The sequence below is a fragment of the Pipistrellus kuhlii genome, unplaced genomic scaffold, assembly GCF_014108245.1.
Source record: "Pipistrellus kuhlii isolate mPipKuh1 unplaced genomic scaffold, mPipKuh1.p scaffold_m20_p_5, whole genome shotgun sequence".
Lineage (NCBI taxonomy): Eukaryota > Metazoa > Chordata > Mammalia > Chiroptera > Vespertilionidae > Pipistrellus > Pipistrellus kuhlii.
Window position 1 is genome coordinate 3553370 of NW_023425551.1, and position 16239 is coordinate 3569608.

The following is a 16239-nucleotide window of genomic DNA, read 5'->3' on the forward strand; positions in this document are numbered from 1 at the left end:
AATTTCTCCAGTACAAGATAAATAGACTAGACTTGTTTGGGGCCCTTTAGTATTGGAGGACCAATAGGGGGTTGTTTTGGCCCACCAAGCCTTTGGTAGTGTTTATTTAAATATTGGTTTAACTTCATAAATGTCCATTTTATTTATCCCAATTTTTAAAGGGAATTCTTAAGGATATCTCTGCCTACTTTAAAAATGTTTGTCTTTCCATAGATATTAATAAAACAGCAATTATGATGAGAGTCTTCTAAAAATTTTCCAATATAGAAAAATTTCCAATCTAGCATTGATGGGAGGATTTCTTAATTGCAATAGCAATGCAAGCCAATAAAGCTTTTCATGGCTTAATTATGGGCTCAAGAGGCATCTACAAGAAGAGAGTAAAAAAAAAAATGCAGCTCTCACATGATAAAGTTTGCTTCCAGAGTTAGAAACAGCCACCAGCCATTACAAAACACATGGAATCATATGTTTCACCCTTAGAACAGAATAGCCCACACATCTTTTAGGTTCCCTAAGCTCAGATCTATAGCCACCTGGTGTACGCATTCTCTGCTGGCGGAAAGTATTATGAAAGGCCCTGTTTTTACCATTGCTGAGAGGGAAAGAATTGACAGGACCCATGAGTTCTCAGACCAAATAACTGAGAGTCCAAATCCAAGAAATTAATTCCACAAGTATTTGCTCCTGCTCATTAAATTTAGAAAGGGGGGCGGGGGAATTCTCACCACTCTGCTTCCTCTGAACTCCATACACAGAGATCTGGGAGTCTGCTCGATAAGAATTCTTACCTCTTGCCAGCTCCTTTAAAAGTCCCAGGATCTTTCTACTGCAGCAGCTTTAGGGTGAGCAATGCCCAGCCAGTAAGGTATCTTGCTAACTGAGCCAGCTGTGGAGGACATTTTACTCTGTCTATCCAGGTTTTTTCAGCTGGTCCAACCATTAAATCAACATGAGACAAGTTGACAAGAGAAAATAACCAAATTGTAAGAACTACTTTGGGACTACATACGTGTTTTTATACCCATGAGCCCATAATAAATTTAGATACCCAGGCTAAGCAGACTGAGAATCAAAGTATCACCAATACTTTTAAACTCGACTCATTGTCTCTGTAGCAGGCTGCCCTGCTGTGGTTAATAAACATGCCCTTTGTATATGTTTGTTTTATAAGTGCATCACAATGTTTAACAAAAATAAATAAATAATGGTATTTCTACTGTTTTGAAAAGGCATTTAGTGGCTTGCATAATTAGGCTATGTTCTCATAATTACTCCCACAGATTTTTCTGAAAGTCAAAGAGTATAATTTAAATCTACTGAAAATGCTCTTTCCTTCTCCAGTTGAAACTAACCACATGCATATGGCAGAGTTGCTTTTACTCCAAAGATGCTAATGACAATTTCTGTACTTGGGGAATAATGCAGTCTGCAACCAAGCATATATTTAAATACTGCAAGATCTTAAAAGAAAATAACAACACTATTTGGCACATATAAACCAAATCTTTTGATACAATTATAAAGGAATGTTTTCAAATTCAACAATTTGTATAATCTTAAATATAAAAGGTTGATTTTTTTTTATTTTTTATTTTGTATTTTCTGAAAGAGTCGTCAACACAGGAACACCCAATACTGGGCTTGCTTATTAACAATCATCTAGTGGGTTTTCTGAGAGATTTATATCTAAGTAACATAAATAGAAATCAAAGTACACATATATATATATATATATATATATAATTAGAATAATGTCTAGAACAACAGTGTTGGTGTTCACTATGAACCAGAGGCTTAAATGGAGCCTCTGCTTCCCACTAAACCCACATATAATTCTTGGGACGTTATTAATAGCCTCCAGTTGGCCACATGTATAAACAAAGTCAAGGCAGAAGGAAGGGGAAGATACATTGGCCAATCTGTCACAAGGCCAAGCCACATTAGCTGACATGATAACTAAATGTGATAAATAAAAAATTATACCCATCCTTCTGCACTGACCTCTTAATGCACTGGGACCCTAAGCCCTAGAATATTCAACACAGGCAACATTGTGAAATTCTGTGTCAAAGATAAGAATTCCCTCTGAGCCGAAACCGGTTTGGCTCAGTGGATAGAGCGTCGAGCTGTGGGCTGAAAGGTCCCAGGTTCAGTTCTGGTCAAGGGCAAGTACCTTGGTTGTGGGCACATCCCCAGTAGGGGGTGTGCAAGAGGCAGCTGATCGATGATTCTCTCTCATTGATGTTCCTAACTCTCTATCCCTCTCCTTTCCTCTTCCTCTCTATAAAAAAATCAATAAAATATATTTAAAAAAATAATTCCCTCTCAGTTGAGAAGACAGAAGGAAGAACAATGAAGTATGTGGCATTCGTGACAAGCAAAGACATTATCCCCCTACAGAAAAACTGCATAACACAAAATTGTCCAGGAAAACAAATATTGCCTTCATCCTTTCTCCTATGTCTTCAGTTTCATTTGCCTGGAGGCTCAGTCAGTCATCAAAGCAAAGACTCCTCATTTTATCCACTGATTCCAGGCTTAATCAATGTAATTAAAAACTTTTTCTTAAAAATTTCTCCCCCATGTAAATACCTATAATTAAGCTAGTATTAATAAGGCTACCTTTTTTCTTTCTTTCTTAAGAATTTCTTCCCCATGAAAATACCTATAATCAAGAAATTTTTACCCTGGCTAGTTTGTCTCAGTTGGCCTGCTGACTGAGGTCCTGGGTTTGATTCTGGTCAATGGCACATGGGGGTTGTGGGCTTGATCCCCAGTAGGCCGTGTGTTAGAGGCAGCCAATCAATGATCCTCTCTCATTATTGATGGTTCTATCTCTCTCTCCCTCTTCTTTCCTCTCTGAAATCAATAGAAATATATTTAAAATAAATTTTCGATTTATGTTCAGGGATTTATTTCATCCCTTGTCTCTTCCTTCCACTGAAAGTCAACAAACATTTGTTTCTTGCTCCATTAACCAGCCAGAGTTAGTTGGATACAAGATTCAAGAGAGAATAATGAGGAGGGAAAGGAAGCGCAGCCAAGGTAGCCTTCCAGATAGGCATGAGTAAAAGTTCAGGAACTTTTGTTTCCAAGGGTAAGTCCTGATGGGAAAAGCTTATTGAAAAGTTGAGAGAAGACAGAACCTGGGGAATAATAAGAACCGATTTATTTCAAAGGTTGTTTTCCCTCTATTTTCAAATGCTTTCGAATACAGATGTCTGAAACAGCTGGTTTACCATCCTTAAATTTTGCTTCCATGAAATTTCATATAAAAGGAGTGAAGATGAATGTCTCAAATAGCCGTTTTATAGAGTGCTGAAATTTTCGAGAGGCTGAAGAAAATAGTTAAATATAACCCAAATAAAAAGGATATTTTAGAAAACTGAAGAGCAGCAAAGAAACCAGCATAATATTCAGAAAACCAAAAACCCTAAACACAAGATTCAGGCAAACCACAAACAAAAGGAAATCAAAGCTTCAATTGACATTAAGTGCTGCAAACAGGATGTAAGCATCAAATCAAAGGGCTGACCTCAAAGATAGTGGTTTCCATAGGAATTATTGTGCTTTAAAAGAAAAACACTAGTTTCAACTACTTTCTCCTGTATAAGTAACACAACAGAACATTTACTAAGCAAATACAATAGAAATATAATATGTATTATTTTCAAAGTAGCACTTCAATCAAAGACTTTAGAAGAGTAAATTTCACTAGTTAAAATCGTATCTTTGAAAGTATACCTTTAAATCTAGACCTGCCTTTAAATCTAGTCTAAAAGAAGCATAGAATTATATTTAGAACTTGCTTAAATCATGGAATATCAAACTCAGAGACCACATTTAGCTCTGTTGGGCTATTCCATAGTAGACCTTAGACAATGAAGACCTTATCCAGCTCAATGGGAGAATCTTATTAATAAACATTATTTAAATATGTTTAACTAAACGAATTGGAACGGTGCAATTTATAAGTTGTTATGCAAAGAGCAGAGGTTGTCGAAAACTTCAGAGTATTGATTGTTGATTCCAAAGAAAGAACTTGATAGACCGGCAGGAAAAGACTGGGTTTATTAGGGCTTACCTGCACACTGGTGGGGATCCAGCAGTGAAGTTTACTGCCAAGCCCCAACCGACCTGCGCATGGGCCAGCTGGTCAAATCTTACAGCACTCCAGACTTTCACAGAACAGGGTTATATATAGATTAGAGAAAAAAAAGCAAAATGGGGCATTTGGTGAGGTGGGGGTGGGGTGGCTGTGTGAAAGGAGAATGCAATTGTGTACAGTTCAGGCTCATGCTCAGAAACAGCTTCTCCCTTGACCAAGGTGTTGGCCAGGCTCCCAGGAGCTCACTGGTCAGTTCCATATGGTTTCCACTACGTTCCCCAGACGGGGAGAGGGAGTTGGAATTGGAATTGGAGTTTGGGAAAGGGCCCGTATTCTCATACACTACACACAAGTCTAAAGATTTAAGAGGTATTTTTCAGCAGGTGTGTTTGACTTATTAATTTTTCAATAGTCACAGAATAAGTTTCTATGAAATTTGCCACACTAATTTTAAATCACCTTGCTTCAATAGACACCGAATTTAAACATTCTTTTAAATGGCTTTTAAATTTACTTGAATATTCATCTATTTATCTCAATCTGCTAGCAATTTTAAAAACAATAAAAAAAATATGCCCTCACAGACTGATTACTGTGTTCTGGGCACTGTTCCCCTAAGTTTAATCTACATACTTGTAGCCACCCCCTGAAGTCTTATTATTGGTATGCCCTTTCACAGACAGAGAAGCTGAGGTTCCGTGAAGTTAACTGATGTGCTTAAAAGCACACAGCTGGGATTCAAACACAGGCTGACCTCCTACAGAGACTGATCTCTTAATCATCTCATTATATAAATGGCTTCCCCGATGGCACTGGGTGAAAAATAAAGATTAGGTAGATTATTGGGGACCATCATTTCTAGAGATATGAAATGATTCTCTTGTTAGCTAGTTTGGGACTAGACCTAAATATTTAATAGTCACCATTATATTGTGCATTCTTTGTACTCAAACGACCACTTCTAAATTGTCTAATAATCCAGAGCCTACACACTCTACACAAATGCCCCCCTCTCTCTCTCTTTCTCTTTTTAAAACACCTTGGATGGACTGTTTCTAGTGAAGAACATCTTAGCATATGCACTGATATTCATTATTAAATGCTTACAAACAAAGAACCTCAAATAGAACAGCCAGGGGAGGGAGGATGTTGAATAGAATTACATAAAGAGCCTCCAATGGCTATTTCTGTCCATTGGAAAGCTGGTTTTAATTGAGACTCCAATAAGAAAGCCACTCTTCCTATCAAAAATTACTCCTATATTATGATAAAATGAAGAACACAGTCCTTAGAAAAAGAATATTGTCCTGGGGTGGTTATTGGTTCAAAATTCAGGGGAAAGAGAGAGGAGGGATGGGGGTGGAAATCAAGTGAGCTCTAAAGTTAAGAAAAAACAAGCCAGCAAAACCTTCTTTCTCTGGGGTAATTATATATGTGTAGCACAGCCAACACATTGCAAAACAATATATGCAAGGGAGTCACAGAGGAGAACACACAAATGGCCTATTAGAAGATAAGAGTTGTTTAGTCTCAGTGGTAATCAAGGGAAAGACTGATTAAAACACAGATCACAGTTAGATCAAGAATACCAATTAGGTTGTTTAGCCTTCTCTCTTCTTTTGCCCAATTAGCTCTCTTTCCTCAAGGAATAATTATCCTATTTATTCATTTGTCTTTTTTTTTTTTTCCCACTGTTTCTCTCCTTCAAAAGTCTGGTAGTCTTTGAGAACCAATCCCCCTTACGAATAAAGTCCTTGCTTGCTGTATATGGGTGGTGTGGGCCGGAGTTGTTCCTGTTACGTAAGCCTCCTATTTCCCCAGTAACCCTGTTGAATTGGAAGGCTGGTGGTGAACCCTGTGCATGTGGAGAGAGGACAGCTTGACTATAAAGAACATGGCCAGTCTGTGAATTGGGATCCTTGGGAAAAGACTTTGAGAAGGGAAGTCATGTGCAGAAGGCTTCCTGGAGAATGCTCCGGAAAAAATACAGCGGAAAGAAAGTGAGCATGGCTGCCCTGAGCAGAGATGGAAGGTGGTTCACAGCACAGTGGCAACGGGGCATTGACCCACCGTATAGGGAGCTCTAGAGCTGGTGACCCTGTTCCAAATCAAGGCAAAGAGAGACGGCCTTGTAGACCTGGAATAGTGAGTCCTTAGCCACTGACTGCCCTTAAGAAATGGGTGTTACCTACGGAAATCCACTCTGCAACTCTGATACAGGTCACTAAAAGAAACTTGCTTTGTGACTCTTTTTCCAGTTTAACTTGGGCAACATTGAGTCAGCTGCATGCCTCAGGTAGGCAGGGCAGAGATGTTGGCAGTATTACTGTTGTTAATCCTCTGATCATTTATCCTGAGTCTATTCCCATTTTTCACTCCAACCCTGAGTGACTTCTTATCCAAAGTTTAGAGGTTCTCCATCGCCCAGTGGAGTGGAAAAGGGTCTTTGTGTGGGATCGAGACTTTCTCTGTGTTTGCTCCCTGTTGCTCCCTCAGAATTACATTGTCATTATGATCCCATCTGCTCTGTAACTTCCAGAAATTTTTCATAAGCTCTGGATTGCTAATGGCCTTTTGTTTCTTTCTCATATTGTGCTGAATGTATCTCTTGATAAATGTCTCATTGTCCGTTCAATTGAATTTGTTGGGAAATAGAGTGAAAATAGAGTCAATTCACTATCTTCAACTGCAAGACACATGATATTTAAATAGCATGAACAGTATTATCTTAAATGAGTACTCTCTTATTATTTGAATGAGGAATTACTCCCAAGGCCATAATGCTTGTATCGTCTTTATAACAACACTTGCATATTATATAGTTATGAATGAATTTTCTAACATTTTTATATTTATCACCCAATTTTATCATTAGAGCATCTCTTTCTCAAGGATGAGTATTTTTGGCCCATTGTGCTAAGGTACATTAAATGACTCACTGTCACACACAGTCAGGAAATATTCAGAGTGTTTGATTTTAATATCCCTGAGGTTTACTTCTTTGTTGATTATTTTAAAAGTATATTATTTATTGAAACATTCATTGCTATTAAAGTCCATTATTACTGCAAAATTTTGAGGTTGAAGAAAATTGAATCTGTTGGTGTTTTGATGTTAATAACGTAGCTTGCTGTATTATAGTGATTAGCATATGCTAAAAATTAGTGATTTCTGTAAGATAACATATAGTCTTCATAAGAATACCATAAAGTATGAATATTACTATTGAAATTTTACTAATGGAAAAAGTGAGGTGCAGCATAATTTAGGTCACAGTTATAAGTTAAAAGAGCTCAGATCCCAGTCTAGGAAGTTTCATCTAAAATCTGCTTTAACTATTATATTACACAGCCTCTTATATTGAAGAATCCTCTGTCTATAATCTAAAGACTCACTTTTTAGGAGATCAGTTTAATAGTATGAATGCTTTTAGAGGAAGTGTAAGCAGTCTGCTTCACAAATTACAACACCAAAATCTGATCGCTGTCTTTTGTGCCATTAACTGATTCTGATTTATTTGCAGCCACTGTTACTTTAAGTGATCTTGTCATTTGGAATTGAAGTATCAGGTTTGAATATTAATCTCCATTACCAGTCAAGAGTCATCCTATTAGAATTGCAAATTGACTCAACTATAAAAGCAAAATGGAAAATTCTACTTGGGAAATTATTACTTTGATATTTCATGGTCTTAAAAATGGTGTTGTATGTATTTAATATAATTGTTTATTTTACTCTTTGATACTGATTTCACCTCCCCCTCTTAATCAGGTTTTAATTAGGACTGCAACATGTTCAGTGGAGTAATTAACATGTGACATTATGAATATCAACTTGAAGAAATCATTAAAATTTTAATAGTCTCTAAAATATTGGTTAAGGACACACCTTATGTTGGATAGATTTATAGAACTGACACAATAAGATATTCATGGAGCCTTTAGTTAAAGAATAAAATAAGTTGCAGTGCACCAACCACATTGACTCTTGAAAAACATTACAGGATATAAATAAAGGCCATATTATAGGAAAAATGCTAAATATTAGTGTAATTATCTCTATCTAGAATTATCTAAAGAAAACAATCTGTATAAATCAATAATATTATAAAATAAACAATAGCTGGAGATAAGCAAATGCTAAAGTAAGTTAGGAATGAAAAGTTCCCTTGTATTCCTTTTATACCTCAAACATGTGCTGGAGGTGAAGAGCTTGGCCATTTTAAGAAGGATATTATTCAATAAAATAGAGATATATAAAAGAAAAGGCAGGAGAAGACTTTTACCTATTTGAAGAGCTTTTTTATTCATAATTTTAAAACATGAGATTTCCTTTGGTCAGCAGAGTGCTGTATCCTGACACAGTGAGCTTCTGGAGCACTTTCATGTGTGGAATGGCAGCACCCGGCATTGCTGGCAGGTGCTCAGCATGTGATAGGAACTCAAAAAGCAGCTGTGAAATAATTAAATTTATATTACTGGATTTTTAAAGTAAATTAGTATGTTATAATGTAATAAGAATATATGTTTGGTCTGGCCAGACAGTTCAGTTGGTTAGAGTGTCATCTCAATATGCCAAGGTTCCAGATTCAATTCCTGATCAGGGCACATACAAGAATCAACCAATGAATGTATAAATAAGTGGAATAACAAATTGATCTCTCTCTCTCTCTCTCTCTCTCTCTCTCTCTCTCTCTCTCTCTCTCTCTCTCTCTCTCTCTCTCCCTCTCTTTCTCTCTCTCCCTCTCTTTCTCTCTCTCTCTGTCTTCCTTTCTCACTCTAAACTCCATAAATACTTTTAAAAGAATATATGTTTCACAACTTATTGACTGGGAAAAAGCATTACTTGAAAATATGGGTTATTACTCCTTCTGTTTTCCTTTTCTAATGTTTATTGTCTCGTGAAATATATAGCTTCAATTACCATCTTTATGTGTTTCCACCAGCCTATTTACCAATAAAGTCTAGTAAGACAGATAAACATGTGATTGCATATTTCCAAATTTCCATGTTTACTCATCTCATTAACTTGGTCTTTAAACAACAAAATACAGAATGACCTATTTGTCACTTCCTGCTACTATATCTTGGTTTTGGCAATAGCAAGAAGCAATTTTTCTAGGAATTAATGGAGAACTGAACATATAATATACTGGTTTTTATGAGATAACATAGCCCTTAAGAACAATAATTTGTCATTTAAAATCTAAAAATAATGCTAGTATAAGTGGTCATAAATTCAAGGTATGAAATGTAATCATCAGCTCATATTTTCTTTGTTTAGTTTCATTGCTAAGCAGTGATCTTTATGTTTGAGATGATCCTTTAATCCAACATTTGAGTGTAAGAAAGAGGACTGGATTTGAAATCAGGGTAAGTGAATGTGTCCTTAGGTAATTACTATCAGTAAAATGAAAAAGGAACTTGGATTATAACACTACTCATCTCCATCCAGAAAAAGTTCACTATACAATATAAATATAAATATAATCCTATATAATAAAAGACTAATATGCAAATTGTCCCCAAGGAGGGAGTTCAACCAAGTAGGACTTAGATGTGCACTGACAACCAGGGGGCAGTGCTGAAAATGGCGGGCATTGGTGATGCAGCACTGGCAGCAGGCAGCAGTGGCCTCAGTGGGCCCTGATAAGAGTGGGACCACAGCGGGATGTAGAGCAGGTGAGCAGGTGGCACGGATCACCCCACTGCTCACTGGGTGTGAGTAGGGGCCCTGATCCCCCTGCCATTCACCCCACTGATTGGCCCTGATAGCAAGCCAGGCCTAGGGACACTACCTGTGCACTGAGCCCCTAGTATAATACAATCTATATATATAAAAGCCAAGAGACCAGAATGACCAGAATGACCAGAACGACCAGTCGCTACCATGTGCACTGTGGCCGACCAACTGGTCCGGTTGAGGGACAGGCCTAGCTGACCATGGGGAGGGGCCATGGGAGGTTGGCCTGCCAGCCCTGCCCCCTGTTTGTCCCCCCCAACACCAATTAGGGTAGGGCCTAGTGGCCAACCTCCTGTGGCCCCTCCCCCTGGTCAGCCCTGTTCCTGATTGCCCCCCCACCCCAGTTGGGGCAGGCTAACCGGACCTCACCCATGCATGAATTCATACACTGGGCCTCTAGTATTAATATAATATGATCTATAATAATAAAAGCAAAATATGCTAATTAGATGGGACATCCTTCTGTACTACCTTACTGATGAAGCCGAAGCTCTGAGGGCCGAGCCTCTTGCATGAATTTTGTGCATCAGGCCTCTAGTATAATATAATATAATATAATATAATATAATATAATATAATATAATATAATATATATAATCCTATATAATAAAAGGGTAATATGCAAATTGACCCTAACGGCAGAATGACTGCTGGACCAGTCACTATGAGGCCCACTGACCATCTCTTGGTCCCTTTCCCCTGCTGGCAGGCTCCAATCGCCTGATGGCCACCTGTGGCAGGGGCGGGGCTGGTGAGAAGGTGGAAACAGCCACCTCTCTGTTCCTTCCCCTGGCCATCATCAGGCACTGATCACCTGATGGTAAATGGGAAACAGGGGGAGAGGAGTGGCTGGGGGCGGGACCAGCTTTGGGCAGCTGGGGAAGATGGCCCTAATTGCAGGCCAGGCCTAGGGACGGTATCCATACATGAATTTCATTGGGCCTCTAGTATAATAAAATATAAACCTGATAAGCAGTGAGCTGACTATGGAAAATGAGCAATAAAATATAGATGTAGCAGAACAAAACTGATAAAGGGTTCTAGATCCAGCTCCATCCTGTGTTCATAATATTAACTTTGAAATCATAAGAAATATCTGGACTTCAGTTTTGTCATCTGTAAGATGGCCAAACAGTTTGGTCCAAAGTACCTCTAAAGTTCCCTCCAGCTCTCTGACCCATTTCTACTATTTATTTCTAGACATTGGGCTTCTTCTCTCAGATGGAATCTTTTTTGCTGATTTGGAAAAGGTTAGATGCCTGAGTCACTTTGAAATCAGAAGGGACTTAGGAAGCAGAATTGTCAATACAATTACACAACTCTTGAAGCTTCTTTTCGAATAAATCACATCTTGAGCCGAATAGGCCTCCAGCAGATGGCACTGTGCCATCACTGTGGGCCCAGCAGCCCTTCAGTGTAGGCACTGCTCTCTCAAGCAGCAATCCTAATCACTGGCGGGCTTTTCACAGTGCCACATTTTTTTTCTTTTTTCTTTTTAATGGTTATAGGATGAGCTGATACTTTCTAATTTGAAAAATCATGCGCCATTTAATTATCCTCTCTGATGTCAGATGAATAAGAGCTAAAAAGAGAGTTTGTTCATTCGAAACTTGAGTAGATGACAGGGGAGAGGTAATGAAGCTATGATGGAAAGATGACTGAATCCCCCCTTCTCCGAAGACTGCTGAACTCAACACTGACAGTGAGCTCTATGGAGGCATGGACCGTGCCTGTTCATGTTTGTACCATGTTTATAACTTTATGCTTCAGGAGATGCTTCATAAATATTTTGAATGGGTTAGCCACAGTGGTTAAAACACTGCATGAAGGATGTGAAAGAATGTAGAGTTGGTAATCAGTAGAACTTTTCTACTGGTTCCTTCATTTTCTAAGGCAGTGGTTCTCTATCTTTCTAATGCCTTGACCCTTTAATGCAGTTCCTCATGTTGTGGTGGCCCCCAACCATAAAATTATTTTTGTTACTACTTCATAACTGTAATTTTGCTACTGTTAATAAATCATGATGTAAATATCTGTGTTTTCTCAGGCTCTACAGCAGAGGTTCTCAATCTGTGGATTGCAACCCACAGGTTGAGAACTGCTAGCAGAGTTACATAAGACCACTGGAAAACACAGATATTTACATTATGATTCATAACAGTAGCAAAGTTACAGTTATGAAGTAGCAATGAAAATAATTTTATGGTTAGGGGTCACCACAACATGAGGAACTGTATTAAGGGTCGCAGCATTAGAAAGATTGAGAACCACTGTTCTAAGGGAAGTAGGAGGTGATGTGACCATCTGAGAATGAAGATGAGGGAGGAAGTGTTAGAGGTTAGTCAGGCAGAGAAGTTGTGAAATGGTTTCCAGGAGAGTGGGAAGATAAATGAACTGGACTGGAATTCTAAGGCATGAGTACTGACAAGGATTCAGGATATGTTGAGGCTTTTGGTTCTGATTTAAAATGAGAACACTAGTTGTGAGTTTATCTCCAGCTACATTTATAAGCATGGTGTAGACCACATGTGTCAAACACAAGGCCCGCGGGCCAAATCCGTCCCTCCAGGCCTTGCAATGTGGCCCGCACCACGCTGTCATCACTGCACTCCACTGCGTTTCCATCACAATGACAGTTTATGACTGTTCAGTAAACCATTCGGCCTGCGATTTAGGCTGGATTTTAGATTTTGGCCCCTTCTCTGATTGAGTTCGACACCCCTAGTGTAGACAGAAAGTTTGATATAGTCATAGTTGAGATTTAACAGACAAGATTTCTGTAAGGGAAAAGGAAGCTTATATGCAAGAGAATGATTATAATGATTGGCAATATAATATAAGGTGAGTAAAGGGAAGAGAGAGGGGGAGAATGTCAAAGAATGAAAATAAGGAAGTATCAGTGAATTGGAAGACCTGATCAGGTTGGAGAATTGTTGAAGTGTTAAATGAATCAGGTGGAAATAGAGGCAGTAGTGGTCAGTGAGAGGTGTATGTAACTAACATTATGAAGATATTGCAGTTATTGGCAATTCTGAGTTCTGGGCTATGATCACTAGAGTTGAAGAAGGATGAAAGGAAGGACTATTGAAGGACAGAAAGAAGTCTTAGACAGTAAGAGGCCACGGTGTTGGAATTATTATCTGGATGTATCTTGAAATCAATAGAAAGGAAGACAGGAGTAATGTGAGAGTGACGGTGAGCAAAAATATAAATCATAAAGAAAGAAAGAAGATCAGGGCCTCTTAGACAATAGCAACAATGCTGAAGGTATATCCTATCTAATAAAAGAGTAATATGCAAATTGACCATCACTCCAACACACAAGATGGCTGCCCCCATGTGGTCAAAGATGGGTGCTGCCATCACAAGATGGCTGGCAGAGGAGGGCAGTTTGGGGAGACCAGGCCTGCAGGGGGGGACAGTTGAGGGTGACCCAGACCTGCAGGGAAGTTGCGGCGGTGGGGGGGGGGGGGGCAGGCCTGCAGAGGAGAGCAGTTGGGGGGGGACCAGGCCTATAGGGGAGTGGTTGGGTGATAACGCTAGCAGGCAGAAGCGGTTAGGGGCAATCAGGCAGGCAGGCAGACAAGCAGTTGGAAGCCAGCAGTCCTAAATTATGAGAGGGATCCCAGATTGGAGAGGGTGCAGGCTGGGCTAAGGAACACACATATGCACACACACCTGTGCACAAATTTTGTGCGCTGGGCCTCTAGTATTAATGAGATAATATTCAAAGATAAAGGATTTAGGGAGGAGGAAAGAAGAATGGTTTGGAAGCAATCATGAGTAAAAATAGAGCTCTCTCCTCCAAGTTCTTTTCTTTTTCTTCTTGGCACCAAAAAACTAGTTATAATCTCTGTTCCGAGGAGAGAGTTTGTTCACAGGTGGGCTGAACTAAAGGAGACTGAGTGAAGACCCAGATGTTTTGTTGGACTTCTGCCCCAAAGCAATCTCTATAGATATTTTCCTTGGGCATTTCAGTTTTTCCAGGGAAGAATATTTCAATATCCTTAGGAAGTGAAACAGTGAAAGGGACCCCATTATATAAACTTCTATCTAATCTGTGTTTATATAAGATTCGCTAGCTCCATCCCTCACCGCATCCTCCTTCTCTCTAGGTCTAATCCTGCCGTTGTGGGGAAGAGAGTTGTCTAAAGCACAGGCGAAGAAAAAATTCTAAGTCTAGGAAGTCCTTAAGGATATGCAGAGCAAATGTCTTCGTTTTTGTCCTACTTCTTGCCCCCAGATTCTGAGATTTTCAGACCTCCTAGTTCCTTAGCCGTTAAGGGTTCTGTCCTGTAATTTATCTTGTCATTATCTTCTGCTGACCCTGGATTTTAGCTTTCTAGACTCTGCACAGTCTCTTAGTGCTAATATATCTGCTTCCCAGCTACTAAAAGTTTACTGATGTTTCTCATTTGCTATGGTCTTCTCTCCTGCACGATTTTACTTTTTTTTTTTTTTTTTTTTTTTTTTTTTCTGTTCTGCTGTTTTCTTTAGTGGAATATTTAAAATGGGCAGAGATCCGAAAATGTGTTTAAGTCCCCCTGTTAATCATATTCCCTTTCCCCAATAAAAAATAAGAATCTGAATTTTAATGCAACCCTTGGTAGGGCACCTGTTAAAGCAACTATGGCCTGGGGTTCATGTTCATATCACTAGTGATGGTTTAATTGTCACTGATCAGAAACTATAGATAAACCAAGAATACAATTCTGTGGCTTTTGCCATTTTTCTCAAAGGAAAGGTGATTTACACTACTGTCCTAGCTAATCTTATATGAGAAATGTCATTATAAAAAATTTAGAGAATTGGCAGCTGAAAACTTTGCATAGGATAATTCAACTAGCTTGTTAAGTTAAGAAAAACACACTTGTCCTAGGTCTCTTAGAATCCAAAGGCTAGCATCTGGACACCACACCACATGTCCTCCTTGGCAATAACCTCAAACTACCCTCAGTTGTCTAGATGGGAGAAGTTGTCTGGGGTATGTTATAATTTAATGAATTTGCATGAAAATATAATTACTATAATTTTGTGTCACAAGTTTGTTGCATTACATTGCACATACTATAAACTTGTAAACCTTGTAATACTATTATAATATACATATTAAGTATTATAAAATATTAAAGTATTCTGTGATATCACATAATGATTTTAAGCCTTCTGAGTACCTGTAAAAACTCCTGATGAGTAATTTTTAGATTGTTTCCTGAAGTGTCCTTAGGGCATGTGGGTGGTGGTCAGGAATGTGGAGTGTGACAGAGGGAGGGAGGAAAGTGGAGTGAGAAATGTGAAAGCATGGACTGCATGCTTCATTTATGCTGGTGCCTCCTGTCCAGACACACCATGCCCAATTCACTTCAGGGTGAGAGACCAAAATGAATACTGTATAATAAAACAGAGGGGCATTCTCTAGATTAAAACAAACAAACAAACAAACAAACAAACAAACAAAAAACGAACTACCTTAAAAGCAATGTAAGTATTTGAAATATTTGCAAATACATTTCCTGACAGAAGCGAGACAAATGTGATGCCATCATTCAGCAGATGAGAGGGAGGAATCCTTGGAGAATTGGCCATGACTCTTTCTACAAAGTGGATTGCCAAGCTTGTGTATTCCATCTATGCTTCCCCTGTCAAATCTATCACCTCCTAGAGGGCATTACAAAACAAATGTTCTTCTTCTAATGAGTTTTTCACTTCTGTTTCCCTGCTAACATTCCTTCCTCATCCATTCGTTCTTTAAAATGAATTTGAATTGAAATTCCAGAAGAAAAGTGGGTGGTGAGTGCCTGGCAAGGTAAATAATTTGGTAAGACATAAAAATAATGAAATTTCAGCCATCTTCACTGGAGCTTGAAGGTTTAATTTTACTGAGAAATATAGGGAAAAGAAAAATTGGCAACAACAAGCAAAAATGTCAAGATTAATCCTCACTAGAGCAAAAAGTAGAATGATTTTCAGATGGAAGCTCATGTATGAGCCAGTGGTACCAACAATTCTTTTTACTATAGTCACTAGTCTCTGGGTTGCGGCCTATTTTCTACCATTGTAGTTTAGCTTTTATTCTCCATGTGTAAATACGAAGAGGAAACTCATGGCTACTATGATCAGGCCCCCTGTAGAACTCTGTCTCCACCCACCCTTCCTCTTCTTCCTTAGCTGGACAGCAATAAAGACCAAGACTGTTTGAAGAGAACCCTCTACTCTACTGTGTGTCTCTAATTCTTCCCTTTCTTATTTTCACAACATTGTAAAAGTTATCTTAAGAACTACCTGAAAATATTTTCCAAAAACACTCTGATAAAGATAGCTTTTCACACAAATCAGTGCTTCTAAAAAATACAGACGGATGCCAAAAAAAGAAAAGAAAAATTTGT